Here is a 21052-nt window from a genome sequence, read left to right on the forward strand (position 1 = left end):
AAAACTATTCACCACACATCCATCTCATAGTCTATGCATATAAACTAAAATACCAAATTAAGCATATACATTCATAGCATGAAAGTAAATATTCAATGCATGTATGACACAAGATATTTGGTTTCCTAGAAACCCTCCAAGGAGAAGGTCAAATTGGGGTGGGAATGACACCCACAAATCTTCACTGCTGTAGTAATAAAGTGCATCCAATAAAAGTTAAAATGTTTGATCGTGAAACATGATCTACCCTGTGAAAGGTCTACCCTCTTAAAGGCTTACAAGATTGTTAGATAATGATTTAAAACACCCTACTAAAAGTGTATCTAGTAAGAGGACTTTAACTTACAATGAAGTAAGCACCCTGTTAAAGGATATACAAGAGCCTATTAGGACTACTATGTTAAGAGATTTGACTGATTCACCTATTAAAATGTCTCAGCAATAATCCTTTGGTTAACACTCTATTTCTTGATGTCAAATCACCTCTATACTGATGTGTACTTGATCCTTTCTAATCAAATGTACATTTTCTATCCTTTTTTTCCTTTCCTCTATTCACCTTCTAACTGATCATGCAATGTAACTCAATTCATAACACATTATTCACCATGAATGCTGTATTTGCACATCCAAACTCTCTTCAATTCTACTTAACATTCCTTTCTTTTTTCTATGAAGTTTAGGGTTCATATTCCTTAAGAAGACCTAGGTGATTTAGGTTTAGGTATGAATTAACGGTAGTGATTCACTCATATTGCCACTTAAATCTTCCTTTTTTTTGATTGGATCCATGTCATGCATAGGGATTCACAATTGAGATTCATTCTTATCAACAAAAATCATAAAACAATACTTAAGTTGGCCCAAAAATGGTTTACATAATAGTTTGTGCCATTACAAACAACTATGTCAAAACTATATTACTCAACATCCGAAGTCCTTGGTGCTTGGCACTAACTTTAACTTCAATGTTGTCACTCAACATCTGAGTAACTCAACATGCACTACTTTCTTTTCATTTGAATCACTTGGCACATACTATCTGCTTGGCATTTGAGTTACTCAGTACTTGAGTGGCTTAGCACTCACTATTTACTTGGCATACACTATATTATATGTTGTGCTTGATGTATGTTACTTATTTGGTATGAATTAAGTAGATGACTTAAGTGTATAGACACTCATTAGTAAAAAATAATCTAAGATCAACATTATTCATTATATTAATAATTCATATTTGCTATTGTAGATTGATAGGGGAGTTTTTATTACCACCATCAAACATTCTATCTCATTCATACTGAGAATTATCTACCATTATGAATTAAATTGAAATAAAGTATCAGACAGTACATGCATGTCCCAATGATCACATTCTATATCATAAACAACATGAATTTACAACAAAATTCCCTGATTATCATATTATTAGATATCAATTAGATCAAATAACAAAAAGGGTGCCTCACAAAGTTCTTTGGTGCACTCCCTTTATTCCACATCTTCAATGATTATTTAGGTACACTAGCTTGCCACAATTTATGGATTACCATGCATGCAATAGAAGTCAAGATGACATTATATGAATGCTTATATATGCTTCTACATTTAAAGAGATAGAAGAAACATGGCCACACTTTAAAGAAGAACCTCATAATCTCAAGCTTTCATTGGAAGCAGATGGTGTCAATCCATTTGGAGATATGAGATCTGTTTACTCAATGTGGCATGTTTTATAATTACCAATAACATTCCTCCTTGGATGTCCATAAAGAGAGAGCACATAATGTTGTCAATGATTGTACCAGGTATTTTTTCATTTAATTATTATCTAAATTAATTTATAGATAGTTCATTAAAATGGTCATAATAATTATATAATGCTAATGTTTATTTAATTACTAGGTAAGTACCAAGTTAAAGATATGAATGTGTATATTGATCCCCTTATTGACGAGTTATTGAAGTTATGGAATGGGGTTACTATGTATGAAATCTCTAGACCAATAGGAAAAAGACAATTTCAATTCCATGCAATGCTTGTATGGACAATACATGATGCACCTGGGATAACTCATTTTTGTTTTATGTTATATTGTTAAGGTCACATATTTTTGGTCTATTATAGTGCTTACACATTATTTTTGTATGTTTAAGTTGCACATGATAATTGTACATGATCTAATTGTACATGATCTTTTAGGTCTTCAGAAAAGGGAAAATTTGCATGTCTAGTTTGTGGTCCGAAGATGAAATCTCATTATTCAAGGAGTTTAGGAAAGTAGTTGTTCGATGAGTTTAGGCTCTTTCTCCACAATAATCATAAGTATTGAATTAGTGAAAAACATCTTTTTAATGAGAAAGAAGAGAGAAAATCAAGCCCACAAAGAATGACACCTCATCTATAGAAGTTGCAATATGATCGACTAAATCGTCGAGGTAATGTCCAGTTTGTGGTCCGAAGTTTGTAGTTTATATTTTGATATTATCTTTTATTTAGTAATTATGTAATTAATGCTCATGAATTTTGTCAAGGCATCAATGACCAACTTCCTAGAGGAATAAAAAATTATCCTACTCAATTTAGTAGGTTGCCATACTACAAGGATCTTCCAATTGTACATTTTTTTGATGCTATGCATATTGGAAAAAATGTAATAGAGACACTATGGAAAATATTGGATGGAAGGCATGATAGGGAAAAAATTGCTAAAATTTGTATTGACATTCATGAATCTAATCATGTACTGAAAGATTTCATTGAATCAAATAGCAATGGAGACCCCATAAATACGAGTGTCATTCCTTGATTATTAATGAAGCAACAAAGTGATGCATTAAAAGAAGTCATAGAAAAAAAATTCCCATAGGATTTGTTGCAAATATAATCACTCTTGTATCAAAGAAAGGTGATTTTGGGCCATGGTTGAAAACACATGATTGGCATACCTTTTTTCAAGGTGAGTCATGTTCTCTATTTACAATATATTTATAAAATTACATGTACTACCTATTGTATTATTTCATAACATATTGAAATAGTCATTTTAAAAAAAATTGCAGTATGTCCTACCTCTATCCCTCCCACACCATTTTGACAATAGTATTAAACAAGTTATATATGATTTTAGAAAATACATGAGGTAGAAGTGTTATTTCTTAGATTTTTTGCACATATATTATATTTATGACTTGCTTTACTTTTTATGTAATCTATTATATAATTTTATCTAAAATCTCGTTTATATGTGCTTGCATGTTGAATATCTTTTAGATGGTTATCATCTAAAGAAATTGATAAAAAAGATATAAAATTTTGGAAGAGAAAAATTTCATAGCTTATGTGTGAAATGCAAAAGTGTCTACCTTCAAAATTTTTCAATGCTCAAGAACACTACCTCATACATCAAGTTGAGGAGATTGAATTGTGTGGACCTGTAAAAACTAGGTCAATGTGGATGGTTGAGAGGCACTTGAAATTTATGAAGGGCTTGGTTTGACGAAGAGCATGTCTTGAGGGTTCTATGGTAGAGGGATATATGGTATACCAGACCATGGTGTACAATAGTGAATATCTTCCAAAGTTTGTAGCAAATATCCATATAGATCACATTTGAGATCCCAACTCTATTAACAAATTTGAAGGGGAGTACCTAATGCGGAAAGGTAGATTGAGAAGAGTGGGAGGTAATTGTAAGTTTTTTTTTGTAGTTAATTAGTTCTTATCCATCATCAATATAAGTTGTTTCTAACTGGTCTAGTTGTTTTCTTTATAGTTGGTCATGAGTGGAATGCACTACTTTTGTATATTGCAAACAATCTTGATTGGATGATGGTATGGATTCAACAGTCTCGAGAAAATGGTTGCTCATTAACATGAGACGATGTTGCATTGTTGGTTAAAGAAGCTCATTGTAATGGAGATCAAAATTTTATGGCAATGGTATTTGATCTATCATATGGCTTAAGAGATAGAAAGGTACACAAAAGATTACTAATCATGACTGATAAGTTTAATATCAACTATGCAAATAATCTTGACAAGTTTGAATAATTGTAGATCAAACACCACAAAGCTATGTACTACCATGGCCATAAATTTTTTATAAAAAATTTAGATGAAACAAAGAAAACTTATGATTCTGGGATAAATGCAGTCTTTACAATCACCAATATTTTATCTATAAATGACATACATCCTCAACAATCTAAAAATTAATAATATCTTATTTTGGATGATAAACTTGAGTGTGACTTTAATTCATTCAAATTAGTTCTATTTGTCATCAAATGGTATAGGCTACGGCTGAATTAAAATGATCTTGATAGGACTGTTATTGAACATGATAATGGATTTGCAATGATTAATACAAAGTCATTTGAGCCATTTGAAGATGAGCCCTATGTTCTTCCAAGCCAATGTGAGCAAGTGTTTTACTTTGGCATTCCACACAAATCAGGTTGGTCATTTGTTGTTAGAAATGATCTAAGAGGAAGGTAGGTAAAGTATAATGTGATGGAAGAAGAAGATACTAAAGAATCAAAATACAAAGTAAATGATGATTGCGAACGACTATTAAACAATGATGAAGAAGAAAAATATGATGATGATACTAGTGATGTTGATAATGATGATGATGATGATCATCATCATCATCATGTTGATGAAGACAGTGATGATCAAGGTGATGATGATCATGATAATGATGATGATGATGATGATGATGATGATGATGGCGATGAAGATAGTGGTGGGGACGACAATGATTGAAGTGACAAGTATGATGATGGTGATGATGATGATATGGATGAAGATGATGATCAATAAAATGTCTATCAAGGTACAATCAATGTCAAGTATGATGGGGTCATGATTTATTTATAAAAATTTGTTTGACTTATATGTTTTTATAATTAAGTTATTATGTGTTGAACTCTACTATCATGGAGTATTTACAATGATATTGCATAGCTACCACATGAAGTAGAGGTAAGAAATTATAAAATATACAATGATTTTGATGAATGCATCATGTAATTTTTGTCTTTTACAGAATTTGTAGTATATAGAGAATTGTAAGTGGATAACTTTTCATTCATTATAATATGGGTGAATTTGATGAGCGAGGTGACCAACCTTTTCTTTTAAAACCATATGTGTAGATATAAATATTAAGTACAACATGTCCAATATTTTTGTAGATATACACATTAATTAGACCAAAATTTTGGCTAATTTAAGATAAATGATTTACATATGCAAGTTATTCAACACCTTTTACTAGGATCTTGCACAGTCACATGGAATGACAGGTTTAAGTCAATAGACCCTATAGATACAATTTTTTATTTGCATATCTTCTCTTTACTGTCAACATCAACTTTAGTCCTAGTATGTCTCTCATTTTATGGATTGTGGGTATCACCAAATAGGTATTTGTCTAATTTGTCTTCCTCGAGTGAGAAAAATACAGAAATAGAAGACAAAAGTGAGACATCTAGTAGGTATGAAATAGGGAGATCAACTAGAGGTCAAAAGATTAGAAGGAAATTCAATAAATGAATGCAATTTTTTCTTACTAGGGGTGGGTCATATTCTTATGATAATGAGAGAAAAGGTGATAAGAATGTTCCCTTAAGGTACATACATCTTCATAAAGAATGGGTATCCAAAGAACTACCTCTAGTTAACGCTAATTTTTATGTTAATGAAAGGATATATTGCATAGCTCCATCTTCATTACATGGTTTGGGCTTATTTTCTATGGATAGCATAAATGTTTGTTACAATAAAGTTGTTGAATTGATTGAGTATGTAGGACCTTGTTACAATTACAACAATTGGATGCAGATTGTGCAATATAAAAAAGTATGTGTAGGTATCCATTATCACCGAACTATATACAATGCAAAGAAAATGATCAAATTAATAGGTTTTTTATGTATATTGATGGAAGACCAAAAGCAGCAAGGAATATTGTAGGATTTATAAATAGTTCTTGACCTATGTCAACTAATAAGTGATCGAACTATATATTTGAGGCACATGAGGAAAATTGTGTTTTTGTATGTGTGATAAAATCACAAGTGCAAGGGAAGAGCTTCTGATAGATTACAATTTGAATCATGTAGATACAAAAAAAATCCCTATCATGGGACTAGTAAGTATAGCATTTAAACCAATTGCCTCCAATTAATATTGACTCCAATATAAAATCTACTGTTTTATTAATAATTTTTTTTAGTAAGTCTATTACTTTCATTTTTTTGTTGATTGCTAAGAATTACTAGTCTTTTTCACAAGGTGACATGGATAGATCACCACCCACAGGTGAGGATGCACCATCTCACACACCTTCTTTAGTGAAGGTAAACCTTAATTATTGTAATTGTTCAAATTATATAGAAATAGATTTCATATTATTATGTTCTTTTCTTTATGGATTTGGATTTATTTTGATGGAATTTTACTGACATTGATGTCACAACTCGATACTTATTGATAGGAAAAAGCTAAAATGACAACAGATCAAATGTGATCGGAAACACATGCATCATTTCTAGATGACATCGCCCTTAATATTGACCCCATGTTCATGGCCCAACAACTCATACAAAGATATAGTGATGAAATTCTTAACATTATCGTCGAGAGTGACACAAGTGAGGAGATAGATGCACTAAAAGAAGAATTGGTCTGTAGAGTCAAATCTTTGAAGGTGAGCAGTAATTAATCTCAAGCAATAATAGAAGTTCAGTAGATCTTTATATTTTATAGTATCTTATGGATCATGATCTAAAATATTGTGTGTTCTTCTACAACAATTAGTGACACTTGTGAGAATGTGTAATGAACATGGTGAGGGTTGTAGCGCACAACCTTTGTGCAAGTAACACTTTCTCTTTACAACATTATTCAAAATTACATTAATTATACCATTAAGTTTATTTAAGGTAGATTCAGTTATGACTAAGTGCTATTCCATACTTGGGTCTTTGTTTGAACTAGTTTAACTTGTGCTTGACTATGAAAGGTGAGAGTGTTATGACCACTGAGTTCAACTAAGAACTTATTTATTATTAACAGATTTATGTAACAACAAGATTACACTAGCTAAATCAATGGTAATCTACTAAATTAGACATAGGGTTTCAAGACATTGTAATATGCCTTGCACATTCCAGTTCCTCAACAAAGTTTGGTATTTAATTAGACATTCATGGTTGTTGATTCATGATGTATTTGATTTTTTAAAATATGGGAACACAAGATTCACATGGGATAAGGAGAGGATCAAAGCATCACTATTTGAATGCTCCCTTTTCGAAAGAACATAATTATCTTAATTTAGAATTCACTGATTGAAAACTCCCACTATTTAAAATAGATGTCAGACTAGTGAAATTCATATCATATCACACATTATCTTCTTTCAACAATCTTTAGAATATTCTTCAAAAGTCACACAAATAATGTACACATCTTAACCAATTCTAGATACATCTAGATTGTTGTTGCAAGAACAATCAATATTTTTTTTTTTGAATAATACCACTTCACCTATTCTATTAATTTTAATAAAATAATTCATTTAGTGTTAAAATTAATAGAGTCAACAAAGTGACCTAAATTTGAATTCCTTAGAATTTGAATATATCTAATATTCTTTCAGCGTTATTGTAAGTGACCATAAGTAAAGAAATAGAGGTTTAAGATGTCTCATAAAAGTTTAAAATTCTAATATAAAAGTAACATTAGGGGTAGGTACTAACAATATATTAAGACTGAAAAATTTTATTTAATGCACTAATATGTTTTGAACGTTAGGTACATGAGCAAGGTCGATTATATGTGTTGGCCAGTAGGTGGACCATTTTGAATGTAGTTGAAAACAAATCGATCCATCTTACCTAAACTGGTCCTTGTGTTTGTTTTAGTAACCTTACGACTATTATGGATATATTTTTTTGATTTTTTAGCCTATCCTACTTAGTGTTAAAATAGGACATCTAATGTTGAAAGTGAAACTGGTGCAACATTGTCTGTTTTCATCAACATTATAACACTAAACTTTATTTTCAGATGCTTCTAGCTAGTATCCCATTTGACCTTTATTCATCGCAAATGTCTTTGCTAAAAATATTATATTCTTCAGTTCATAATGAAGTATAGTGATGAGGAGCAATCACAATAATGACAATCAAATAATAAATGATACAATTTAAAAAGGAACCATATGGCAGACTCCTCCTAGCACTTCTTACTTTTGAACTAGGGTTTTCTCAATCACTTGATTAAACACATTTCCAATCCCAACAAATAATGAATTCACCTTCACATGGACATTGTTTAATGTCTCCAATCAACAAATAGACCCCTTGCTTAGGTAGAATCTCTATCTTGTTTAATTATGCACGTGCTTGGTCAGTAATATATCATGCATGTTAGATTAACTCTTTCCATGAGTATCAGGCCTTCATCCTCATGGAAAGATCTTCATTTCCTTAAAACCTTATTAACGCATTTGTAGAGCCAACCAATAAGTTTGTGGACCACAATATGGAATTTGAATTGTAGAATATCTAAGTTTTAATATTGTTGTTCACTAGTCCATACATACCAGTCTTCCAATATTTTCTCTCCTCTTTACATCAGAGACTCTTTCCAATTTATAAGACACCCTATAATAACTGACTCCAACCAACTATCATCCTTGAGTTGGGTATTTTAAAATTATTACAAACTAAACTTCCCTCTAAACCAACCATTACCTTTTTTATTTAATGTTTGAACTTGAAAAACCATACAATTTTTTTATTAAACATTAAACTCATTTCTATGCCTAAACCTATCTTGAAGACCTAATATTATTTTAACATCATGATAGGTTCCAAGACTGCCCAATTGATTTGATGACCTTGTTTATACGTTCCTTCCTTCTAATTTGTTTTGAGGATCTTCGTGGTCTTTATAATCTTCAACTGTGGCTTGAACATTTGAGATGCTCCTACACCATGTAGACACCTCCTTTTTTTGTCACTCTGATATTGCCAAGTGCACTGTCTGTTAGAAATGCTTTAGAATAACTGAGAGGGGGGGTGAATCAGTTATTCAAGATCCAAATGTCCTAATAAAACTTTTTCACTAAGTATAGTGAGCTTTTTTAACTAATCATGCATTCAAGCTAAACTTTTTCTTAGCAAGTTACTGATAAATATACATGCAAGAATAAAACATGAAAGATCAACACATAACACAATGATTTACGTGGAAACCCAATTTGGAAAAAACTACCAGTAACATGCTACTCAATTCCCACTCTTTTGAAGTGATGCCTTGTGAAAGGCCTGCCCTATTAAAGGCTACAAAAAATTGTTAAATGTAACTTGGTTAGAGGATTTCAACCACCCTGTTAGAAGTGGGCCTAGTTAAAGGACTTTAGAACATTCACTTGGAATGTCACCCTGTTAAAGGATTTACAAATGGATATTAAACCAACCTAAGTCCATAGGATTTTACCCTAATTGATATAATTGCTAGAGTAACAATAAGGGCTTTTGACTTGATAAAATTTACAACTTAACTTGCAGATTTAAGATCTCAATTTAGCTCACAAATTTGCTTGGCTTTCAGTCTCTATAGCTATGATAGCTTGTCCTCCTCTCAAGCTTTGTCTCCTTGAGTCTCCATGCTCATTGTGTTGATGCAATCACTTTTGTGGTCACCTATCGAAGTAATCTCTGTTCTCTATTCTTCCCTCTCAATGTCTTCTCCTTAACACCACATATCTTCAACCAACCAGTTGGCAACTCTTGCTTCTTGACATGTAACTCCTTAAATAGAAGTCTGGAATACTTTTCCTACTCTAATCTTCTCACTTTTAATTTCAAGTTCGAATGGATTAGGTAGGATTCAATGAATCTATCCCTTATCTTGTTTCTTCTAGAAACATCATGAAGAATCCTTCTAAATTTTCCCAAAAATGGTTTACCTAAAATTTTGTGCCACCAGCTCATCATCCTTATCTTCCAACTGGTTTACAAAATTCAAGGTAACAAACTTTATCAGCTCAGATCTGGCAAATCCTTGACTTTTCAAATAATGAAACAACTTGGCACTATTAAATTTATGATGCTCGACACATACTATGTTACTCGACATCAACTAAGTTTATTGATGCTCGACACCTACTATGGATTCACTCAGCATCAACTATGTTTTATTGATGCTCGACACCTATTACTTTTCTCAGCATCTAAACTTGCTCGTATCCTTCTGTATCACTTGACACATACTGGCTTTTACATTTTCTTGGCACTTAATAAAAATATACTTGGCATGAAGTAGCCTGCTCAGCACCCACTGATGAATTTAGTCAAGCTTTGCAGATAACTTTGTTATAACTTATACTTCTAAAGTTTCTAAGTGTGACCAACCTTTGTAGCTTCAAGTGTATTGTCCATGCATCATTTTACCATTGTCTTAACTAATTCTTGTGCTTCATTATAAAACCATAACTCAACCTTTCCCTTAGGTGATTTTCTTATATCTTATTGATTGAATCCTCTTCATCAATCCACTACGTGATAGTACTTGGATCTTATAAGCAATTGTTATTCTAGCAAATAGAAAGTTTGACATCAGTGATAAAAAAATGATTGAAAAAATTCTTTATCATCAATCTTCCTTCTTCTTAACAATCTCCCTATTTGATAATGATCTTTTCAATCAGATTTTAACAATCTCCCTCTTTGGCATTGATGGAAAACCAAACTGATCAACCAAGTTATCAAAATGCTAACTAGGTTAAAATAGTAAGTCAAATGCAAAAAAGAAATTTGTTGCCATTACTATTTTCATTAGCTCTTTCATATCTCCTTCTTTGTTGATACATTGGCTTCTCTTTTTGTTCTACTCCCTCTCTAATCTTCTATCCTAATTTCTTTGCTTCTGCTTCTCCCTCTTAACTTTTGTTTCCTTTCTCCTTCCTTTTTTTCTATTTCTCCCTCTATATGTTTGATTCTCTAGATTTTTTATTTCTCCCTCTTTTCTGTGGCTTACCACTTTGATTAGTCTAGCTATTCCTCTTAATTTCTATTTCCCCCTCTACACATTTGATTTTGTAGATTTGATTAGTTTCTGCTATTTCTCCCTCTTTGACAACAATGCCAAAGACATATTATTTCAACATTTTATTATGCAAGTGTAGCATTTGCAAGAACTCCAGTTTCTCCCTCTATCACTTTGCTTGTAACTGATTTGGAATTTTAGTACTTTAATTACTTTAGGCAATACCTAAAGTAAGTATCCTCTGCATCAATTTATAATATTTCAGCAATCAACTCATTTGATGCAGGGTAGTCTTGTTGTTACTTAAACAACCTTGGATAGGGGTATCACCCCTAAATTACCTCTAATTTATTCAAATGCATATTTAGGTAATGGTTTTTTGAAGATGTCAACAATTTGTTCCTTAGAGTTGACATATTCCATCTTCACTTGTTTGTCTTCCACCAATTCTCTTACATAGTAATACTCAATTGCAATGTGCTTTGTTGTAGCATGCATCACAATATTCTTTGATATGTTGATGGCACTTGTGTTATCACAATAGAGTATCACAGGTTCAATTAGCTCTTCCTTCATACCTTGCAATAGATGCTTGATCCATACAATAGTGGTGCAGTTGATAGCAATAGCAACATACTCAGCTTCAACTGTGGACTGTGAGATACAACTTTTCTTTTTGCTAGTCCAAGTGACTAATTTTTTTCCTAAGAAAAGTGCTCCTCACTGGTGTTTTTTTTGTCATCAATATTACCTCCTCAGTCTGCATTAGTGTAGGCTTTCAATGCAAACTTTTCACTCCTCTTTTAGTATAAGCCAAAGTCATATGTTCCTTTTAGATACCTCATTATTCTCATTACTACCATAAGGTGATTTTCTCTAGGGTTTACAAAAAATCTTGCCACTATTCCAACAGATAATGCAATTTCTAGTCTACCATGCACAACATATTGTAACTTTCCAATCAATGATCTATACATTGTCTGATTTGTTTTAGTAGAATCATCATTCTTGGATAACTTATGTCCTGTTACCATTGGTGTACTGACTAGTTTTGATTAATTTAAACCAAATGTTTTGAGTATCTCCTTGATGTATTTTTATTGAGTCACAAATATGTAATATTTGAGTTGATGTACTTGCAATCCAACAAAGAATTTAATTTCTCCAAGCATTGACATCCCGAACTCATGTTTCATCTGATTAACAAAATCTTTGCATAGTGCATCTTTTCCTCCAAATATTATATCATCAACAAAAATTTTAGATATTAAAATGTCTTTACCTTTTTTTGCCTTCATATACAGGTTGTTGTTGTCATCTGTTCTCTCAAATCCCATCTTTACAAGATATTTGTGAAGCCTCTCATACCACACTCTAGGCACTTGCTTCAAACCATAGAGTGCTTTGTGTAGTTTGCAAACCATATCCTTGTTGTTGTCATCAAAAAATCCCTTTGGTTGTTCTATATAGACTTCCTCTTCTAGTATACCATTAAAGAAAGAAGACTTTACATCCATTTGGTAGACCTTGAAACCTTTGTAGGCAGCATATGCAAGCAAAGTACTAACTCCTTCCATCCTTGCAATAGGGGCAAATGTTTCCCCATAGTCCAATCCTTCTTCTTGTGCATAACCTTTATAGACTAATCTGGCCTTATTTCTTGTGATCTCACCATTTTCATCTAGCTTGTCTCTAAATACCCACTTGGTACTAATCACATTCTTATCAGCTAGTCTTGGAACTAAGGTCCAAGTTTTTTTCTTCTCAATTTGCTCAATCTCTTCTTCTATAGCTTTACACGAATTATCATCTTGTAGTGCATCTTTCACTATTTTCGGTTCAATATTGCTCAATAGACATGATTCATTCCTTAGATTGTTCATTGTCATTGGTCTGGCTTCCTTGTCACCAATAATTATTTCAGCAAGGTAATGTCTTCTCACATACTTGGATAGTCTTGGTTCTATCCTTATTTTCATGTTTGGTCTTTTAGCTTCAGAGTTACTATGCACTTCTATTTTAGGTAATTCAACATCTCTTTCATGTGTACTAATTTTAGAATCAGAATGTGCATTTTCTTCATTCTACAACTCAGCTTCTAAATGCAACTCAACATTCACTGGTTGTGACTTGGCTGATACTGAAACTTGTTGTTGATTCCCAACTTGATTGACAGTTTCTTCTTCATCATTCATTCCTTCATAGAAGTACACAAAGGATCTATATTCTTCTGGTTTCTTGGTTTCATTAACTTGAACTTCTGCATGCTCATCAAAATTTACATTTGCACTCTCCACAATTTTGTTAGTGTTAGTATTCAAACACTTATATGCTTTACCTCTAGTGGAGTATCCAAGGAATATGCCTTCATCACTCTTTGCATCAAACTTTCCATTTCTAGAATCTTTAAGAATATAGCACTTACAACCAAAAACTTTGAAATTTTGTACATTGAGTGAGTGACTATACCATAATTCAAAAGGTGTTGTATTTGTACCTTTCTTGACTTGTACTTGATTCAGGGTGTAGACAGTTGTGCTAACAACTTCTCTCCAATACTTTAGAGCAACATTCTTCTCCATCATTAATGTTTTGGCATAGCCTATCACTGATCTATTCCTCCTCTCTATAATGCCATTCTATGGGGGAGTTCTTGGTGCTGATGTTTGTCTTTTAATTCCTTTGTGATTGCAAAATGTCTCAAATTCTTTGATGTGAACTCTCCACCTCTTTCTGATCTCAAACATTTCAGACTCTTTCCTATTTCTTTCTCAACCCTAGCCAAATACCACTTAAACATTTGAAATGTGTCAGATTTTTGCTTCAAGAACATGACGGTCATCATCCTAGAGTAGTCATCAACAAACAATATTATATATCTATCTCCTTTGTAGCTTTGCACTTCTATTGGGCCACATAAATCAATATGCACTAACTCTAGTACTTCTTTGGAAGTGTAATTTTTTCTTTTGCAACTTGACTTGGTCATCTTTCATAGTTGACATTGTTTGCATATTATATTATCAGACTTTTTCAATTTAGGCAAACCTCTAACTTTCTTCATTTTGATGATGTTGATCAGACTATCAAAGTTGACATGACATAGCCTTTTATGCCATAGCCACACATCATCAAGTTTTACAATGAGATAGATTTCATCTTCCATACTTAGGTGAAATAGATTACTCCTAGTTTGGTCTCCTTTTCCTAGTAGATTTCTATTAGTGTCATAGATTTTGGTAGTTTTGTTTTCAAATTCTACTTCGCAACCTACATTGCTTAACTATGACACACTTAGCAAATCATAGTTCAATCCTTCAATATAATATGCATTATCACATGAAATTTTCTCTATAAACTTAATGGAACCTTTTCCTTTGATTAGACATGGAACATCATTTCTAAATCTAACACTATTTCCATCATATTGAGTTAAGGTAATAAGCTTACTTTTGTCTCCTGTCATGTGATGTAAGCATCCACTGTATATGATTCACCTGTCATTCTTCTTTACATAGGTTACTAGTGTTATTGCCTCATCTTCATCTGACTCATCCTTCATGGCTACATAGACTACCTCATCATCATTTTCATTAGAATCCTCTTCAACAATGTAGCACCTTTTTCCTTTGTCCTTATCTCTGCTATCATCTTCTCTTTTGTTCTTGTACTTGTTTCCTTCTTTGTACTTCTTCTTCTATGTACACCTTGCAGCAATATAACCTACTTCATTGTAATTAAAATAAATGATAGGCATCTTACCTTTGAATTTATGTTTGCCTTTGTGAAAACTTCTGGCCAACAATGATTCCAATTGTTCCAAATCTTCTTCATCTGTGCTACTATCACTGGATGCATGTTTTTTCTTTCTATTCTTCTTCTTTGTTTTCATCTCCTCAGTGTCTTTCAATGACAACTTTTCCTTGAAATTAGATTCAAGGTTCTTAGGTCTGTAGTTATGAAATTTTGATAACTCAAATGCAGTAAGTCTTCCCACTATACCTTCAAGTGTTAGCTTTTTTCTTGGTACACATCTTAACTCTTGGATGGCTGAAACTCTAATAGCATAAATAGGGAGTAAGGATCTTAAGAATTTTCTATTAACAATGTCATCATCTAAATATCCATCCAAAATTCTTATTGCACTTACTATTTCCTTCATTCTAGAGGCATATTGAGCAATGTTCTCACTTTTCTCCATTCTCATGTCATTGAACTTTCCTTTGAGGCTTTCTCTTTTTGCTCTTTGGACATTATGATCTCCTCCATAAATATGTATTAGGGCTTTCCAAATCTTGAATGCAGAGTCACATCCCTTGATGTCATCAAATTCAACATAGTTGAGGGCAAAGGCAATCTCCAACATTTCTTGATTATGTTCCTTTTTATTTAAATCTTCTACAGTAGGGGCTCCTACTAGATCAACATGTTCCACTTTAATTTAGGTTTTTGCATGATCACCTATTGCTCCAAGGTGAAACTTTATTAAATTTTTCCATGCAAAAAAGTGATCTCTGTTGAGCTTGGGAACTTCTCTCTTGGACATCTTGATCTTCTTGCTTCTAGTACCTTTAAACTAAATCAATAGATGGCTTTGATACCGATTGTTAGAAATGCTTTAGAATAACTAGGAGGGGGGGGGGGTGAATTAGTTATTCAAGGTCCAAATTTCTTAATAAATTTTTTTCATTAAGTATAGTGAGCCCATTTAACTAATCATGCATCTAAGTAAACATTTTTCTTAGCAAGTTACTGATAAATCAACATTCAAGAATAAAACATGAAAGATCAACACACAACATAGTGATTTATTTGGAAACCCAATTTGGGAAAAACCACTAGTAACATGCTACTCAATTCCCACTCTTCTAAAGTGATGCCTTGTAAAAGGCATGTCCTGTTAAAGGCTACAACACACTGTTAAATGTGACCTGGTTAGAGGATTTCAACCACCTTATTAGAAGTGGGCCTAGTTAAAGGACTTTAAAATATTCATTTGGAATATCACCTTGTTAAAGGATTTACAAATAGTTGTTAAACCAACCTAAGTCCATAGGATTTTACCCTAATTGATACAATTGCTAGAGAGTAATAATAAGGGCTTTTGACCTGATAAAATTCACAACTTAACTTGTAGATTTTAGATCTCAATTCAGCTCACAAATTTTCTTGGCTTTCAATCTATACAACTCTAATAGCTTGTCCTCCTCTTAAGCTTCATCTCCTTGAGTCTCCATGCTCATTGTACCAATGTAATCACCTCTGTGGTCACCTATCAAAATAGAGTCTCTATACTCTATTCTTCCCTCTTGATGTCTTCTCCTTAACACTACATATCTCCAACCAACCACTTGGAAACTCTTGCTTCTTGACCTGTAACTCCTTAAATAGAAGTCTGGAATACTTTTACCACTCTAATATTCTCTATTTTAATTTTAGGTTGGAATGGATTAGGTAGGATTCAATGAATCTATCCCTTATCTTGTTTCTTCTAGAAACATCATGAAGAATCCTCCTAAATTTTCTCAAAAATGGTTTACCTAAAATTTTGTGCCACCAGCTCATCATCCTTATCTTCCAAATGGTTTACAAAATTCAAGGTAACAAACTTTGTTGGCTCAGATTTGGCTAATCTTTGACTTTTCAAATAATGTAGTAGCTCGACACTATTGAATTTCTGATGCTCGGCACATACTGTGTTACTTGGCATCAATTAAGTTTAATGATGCTCGACACCTACTGTGGATTCACTCAACATCAATTACATTTACTAATGCTTGGCACCTATTACTTTGCTTGACTCCTAAACTTGCTCAGCTCCTTCTGTATCACTTGGCACACACTAGATTTTACATTTTCTTGGCACTTACTAAAAATCTATTTGGCATGAACTAGCTTTCTTGGCACCCATTGATGAATTTAGTCAAGCTTTGTAAACAACTTTGTTATAACTTATACTTCTAAAGTTTCTAAGTGTGACCAATCTCTATATCTTCAAGTGTATTATCAATGCATCATTTTACCATTGCCTTAACTGATCCTTATACTTAATTACAAAACCATAACTCAACCTTTCCCTTAGGTGATTTTGTTATATCTTATTGATTGAACCCTCTTCATCAATCAACTAAGTGATAGTGCTTGGATCTTATAAGCAATTGTCATTCCAACAAATAGCAGGCTTGACATTAGTGACAAAAAAATGATTAAAAACATCCTTTATCATCAATCTTTCTTCTTCTCAACAATCTCCCTATTTGATAATGATCTTTTCAATCAAATTTTAACATTTTCGACAATAAGGAGCATGCAAACATCCTTGACTATTCCAAGTACAATTGGTGAAACTTTATTTTTCTATATTTTGTAATGTGCTAATCATGCATTGTTTTTTTTGTTGGGTGAATTTTATACTCATGTACGTATTTTGTGCACTAATAGATAGACCTTCAGTTGAGAGAGCAACAAAGATTAGTACTACTAAAGTTGATCCATTTCTTGGAGCAGTCTGTGTGACTAGTATTGGTTCATTTGTGGGGACATTGTTGCTGAACAAGAAAACTATGTTTTCGTTAAAATTATGAAAGCTTCTAGGTGCTTTAAAAATTTTATTATTTACAGTGTAATTGTAGTTTACTTATACATAACTTGTTTTGGAATAATAATCCCATGATGTTTTTGTAGGAAATAATATTTTCTTTTATCATTTTTTTGATATGACATTGAGGCTATTTGGACCTACCATATGTAAAAGGTATGTAGTTTCATATCATTGCTATAATATTTTTCTTTTCTTCCATTTATTGTACTATATTAAAGTTATTGATCTAACAATTTTATTTTATTTTTAAAGGTGGAATGACTAGGGCCCTGAATTAAAAAATTAGCTCATTACATCTTTTGAGGACCTTTTTGGAAAAAACAATTTTGACATAGCCCTACTTCTCAAAAGAGCATCAAAAAATATAAATATTGTGAGGGACCAATATAGAAGGGGTCTAAAGGAGAACCCACAGTAAGACCGTCCTCCTATGATTCCACCAATGGAGTGGAATGAAATAATAGAAGATGCAATAGAGAAAAGGCTACGTGATAATAAAAGAAATGAACCAAAAGAGGAAAAAAGAAGGTATGTCATGATAGTATTAAGTAGAATGAAATCACACACTAATTAGTAATCTTTATAAATATATAATCTAAAATGTTTCAAACTATTCATAGATTGTAGGACACATCAGTGGCTACAAAAGCGAGACTAGAAAAGATTGGCCAAGACAAACTTGGCTCTGGTGGCTATGTGGATCTTCAGTCTTGACTTGTAAGTAGAAGCAATGGAATTTCATATAATTTTTTAAAATATAATGTTGCAAAAAAATTGTTTAATCAAATCATACATGCACAATAGACAATATTAAGCAAAAAATATAGGGCACAAAACTCAATGTAGAGCTCATAGATGAAGATAAAAAAATTGCCCTGAAGGAAGGCTATAAAGGCGTGGTTGCATGCCTACACCAAGAATCTAAAAACCATACCCAAGAATTTGGTGCACCAAATGAGACATGGGTAAATTGGTAAAATGAAAAGTAAATCAAATTGAATAGTTCAGAAATTTCTTTTTTGGTGTTAGTTTTGAACATAAATTGACTACATAACAATGGGCATAACATTTCACTGTAACCTTCATATCCTATTACAGAACCGACACTGGATGAAGACCATAATGTGCATCGTAGTGGTGGAGGTATTAATTTGCTATTGGAAATTAATTATGCAATTATGAATACAATTTAACATCTTTAATTGCAATTTGTCGTACTATTTTTAAAAAATATTTTAGAGCATGTTGAACATTGTGGTGAAGGAGTGGAGCATGTTCCAAGTGTTCATCATGTTGATGTAGCGGCAGATTAAAATGTTAATGTACATGATGTAGCATTTTTTAGGTAAGAAAAGTGCATGTTATGTTGTACTAGTTAATTAAATACTTGTAACAGTTTTTTTAAAAAAAAATAGTATGCCAATTTAACCCATATACTTGTTCTTGCAATAGAGCCCCCTTTAGTGTAGCAACCTCCTACTCCTCAAAATAAGAGGAGACATCATAATTTGACATTACATGTGCCATAAGAGGAGGATAATGAGGAAGATATTGATGCTCCTATCAACCTTTTTATAAAAAGAGCTAAGAAAAACAAAAAGAATAAATGTTTTTTTAAAAAAATGCTCTTTGATAAACCTTGTTTGATAAACTTTGTTGGATAATGAAAGAACGTTGTTTTAAGTAATTATCTATGAATGGTATGTATTAATATTGATTTTTATTTTATGTTAATGAATATTATTGTGTATTAATAGTCTTGATAAGTATTGTGTATTAATGAATTTTATATCATATTAATAAATGTTATGTGATTGTATTGATTGAATGTTATAGTTCATAATGTTAGAAATAATAGTCCACAAAGATAACTGAAAGGGTGGGGGGAAGTGGTGAATTAGTTATCCAATTAAAATATTTATCAACCTTAATTAATCTTAACCATTCAACCAAAGTAAACAACAACCATAACAAGGTGCGCATGCACAATTACACAAGATTTGTTAACTAGGGAATCCCTTGATCAGAGGAAAAACCCAAGTGGAAATGATGCCCACAAAGATATATATATATATATATATATATATATTCCTTGTTAGAGGATGGACCCTATTAGGAGTCTATAAACACATTTAGTACTTGAATCCCTAAGATTCCAACCCTTTTAGGAGTTGTAGAAGACAAAAGGACCCATTGTCCAAACAACTTTTGGGGAAAGACCACTGAACTCACTATCCAACTAATCTCTCAACTATTCCTTGCAGAATAATTATTCATATTATGCTTTATCTTCTTTACTCTTTCCTATCAACTAGACTACTCACTGTTAGACCTTGTAGACTAGGTCATGAACCTCAGATTCAAATATCAAACTTTGGATACTAAACAAAACCTCAACAATGAAGTTCTCTCCAACTTTGCTCTGCTTTGCTTATCTTTGCATTCTACTCTTCATGCTATCAATCATACAATAATATGAAATCAAAGGAAAATGTCCTTCCTTTATACTGAATCCATAAAATAGTTCATGAGTCAACTATTACACATTCTCAATTAATTATTATAGGACCTCATTAAGAACACATTACACTTAGCAATAACAATAATCAATCACCTTGTAACTTGAATAGGTTTCCATACATGTAATATTATGATGAGTGAGCTTAGCCACATCATCACCAACATGTCTTATGCATGCCTTTAACCTTTCTTCTCAGAATAACAATTCTGCTAAGAGATATAACAAGTTTACCAGAATATGCTTATGTAAACTCTATCTGAGAATAGTCTTCACCAAAACTTGCATAAATTCTTCTAGACTTAATATCTTCTTCTTCTAAGATTAGCTACATATGTTAGACACTTAATAGTATCTCTCATTAATCTCGCTAGTGAAAGTACTCAATGATATATCTGTACTAACTTGATCTTTATGTTGTTCTTCTGTCATATACCGTATAAAACTACTATGTTGACATCAATGACAAACATAGTCATGAATGTAATGTATCATCATGATAATGATCTAATCATGTTTCTACAATACTCCCCTATAGAAGTATCATTATCATTCAATCTTCCAACAATCTCCCCCTTTGGCATTGATGGCAACATAGATAGAAGCATCTAATTCCAAAAATACCAACTATAAAAGATTGTTATCCTTTCTTTTCAAATCCTCTTCATCAATCATTCTCCCCCATTGATATACCTCAATATACTTTCTTCATGCTGAAATTTATCTTCAATGTACTCAAATTTTTTTTCATGTTGTAATCTCTCCCCCATTGACATCAATATCACAGGTTTCATCAACCATCTATCTCTATAACAACTATCTCTGACTTGCTCAAGTGTCCATAGGCATTGTTCAAAAAAAA

This window comes from Cupressus sempervirens, chromosome 9 (assembly GCF_028749045.1).
Source record: "Cupressus sempervirens isolate cs-2001-9-10 chromosome 9, ASM2874904v1, whole genome shotgun sequence".
NCBI classification, from domain to species: domain Eukaryota; kingdom Viridiplantae; phylum Streptophyta; class Pinopsida; order Cupressales; family Cupressaceae; genus Cupressus; species Cupressus sempervirens.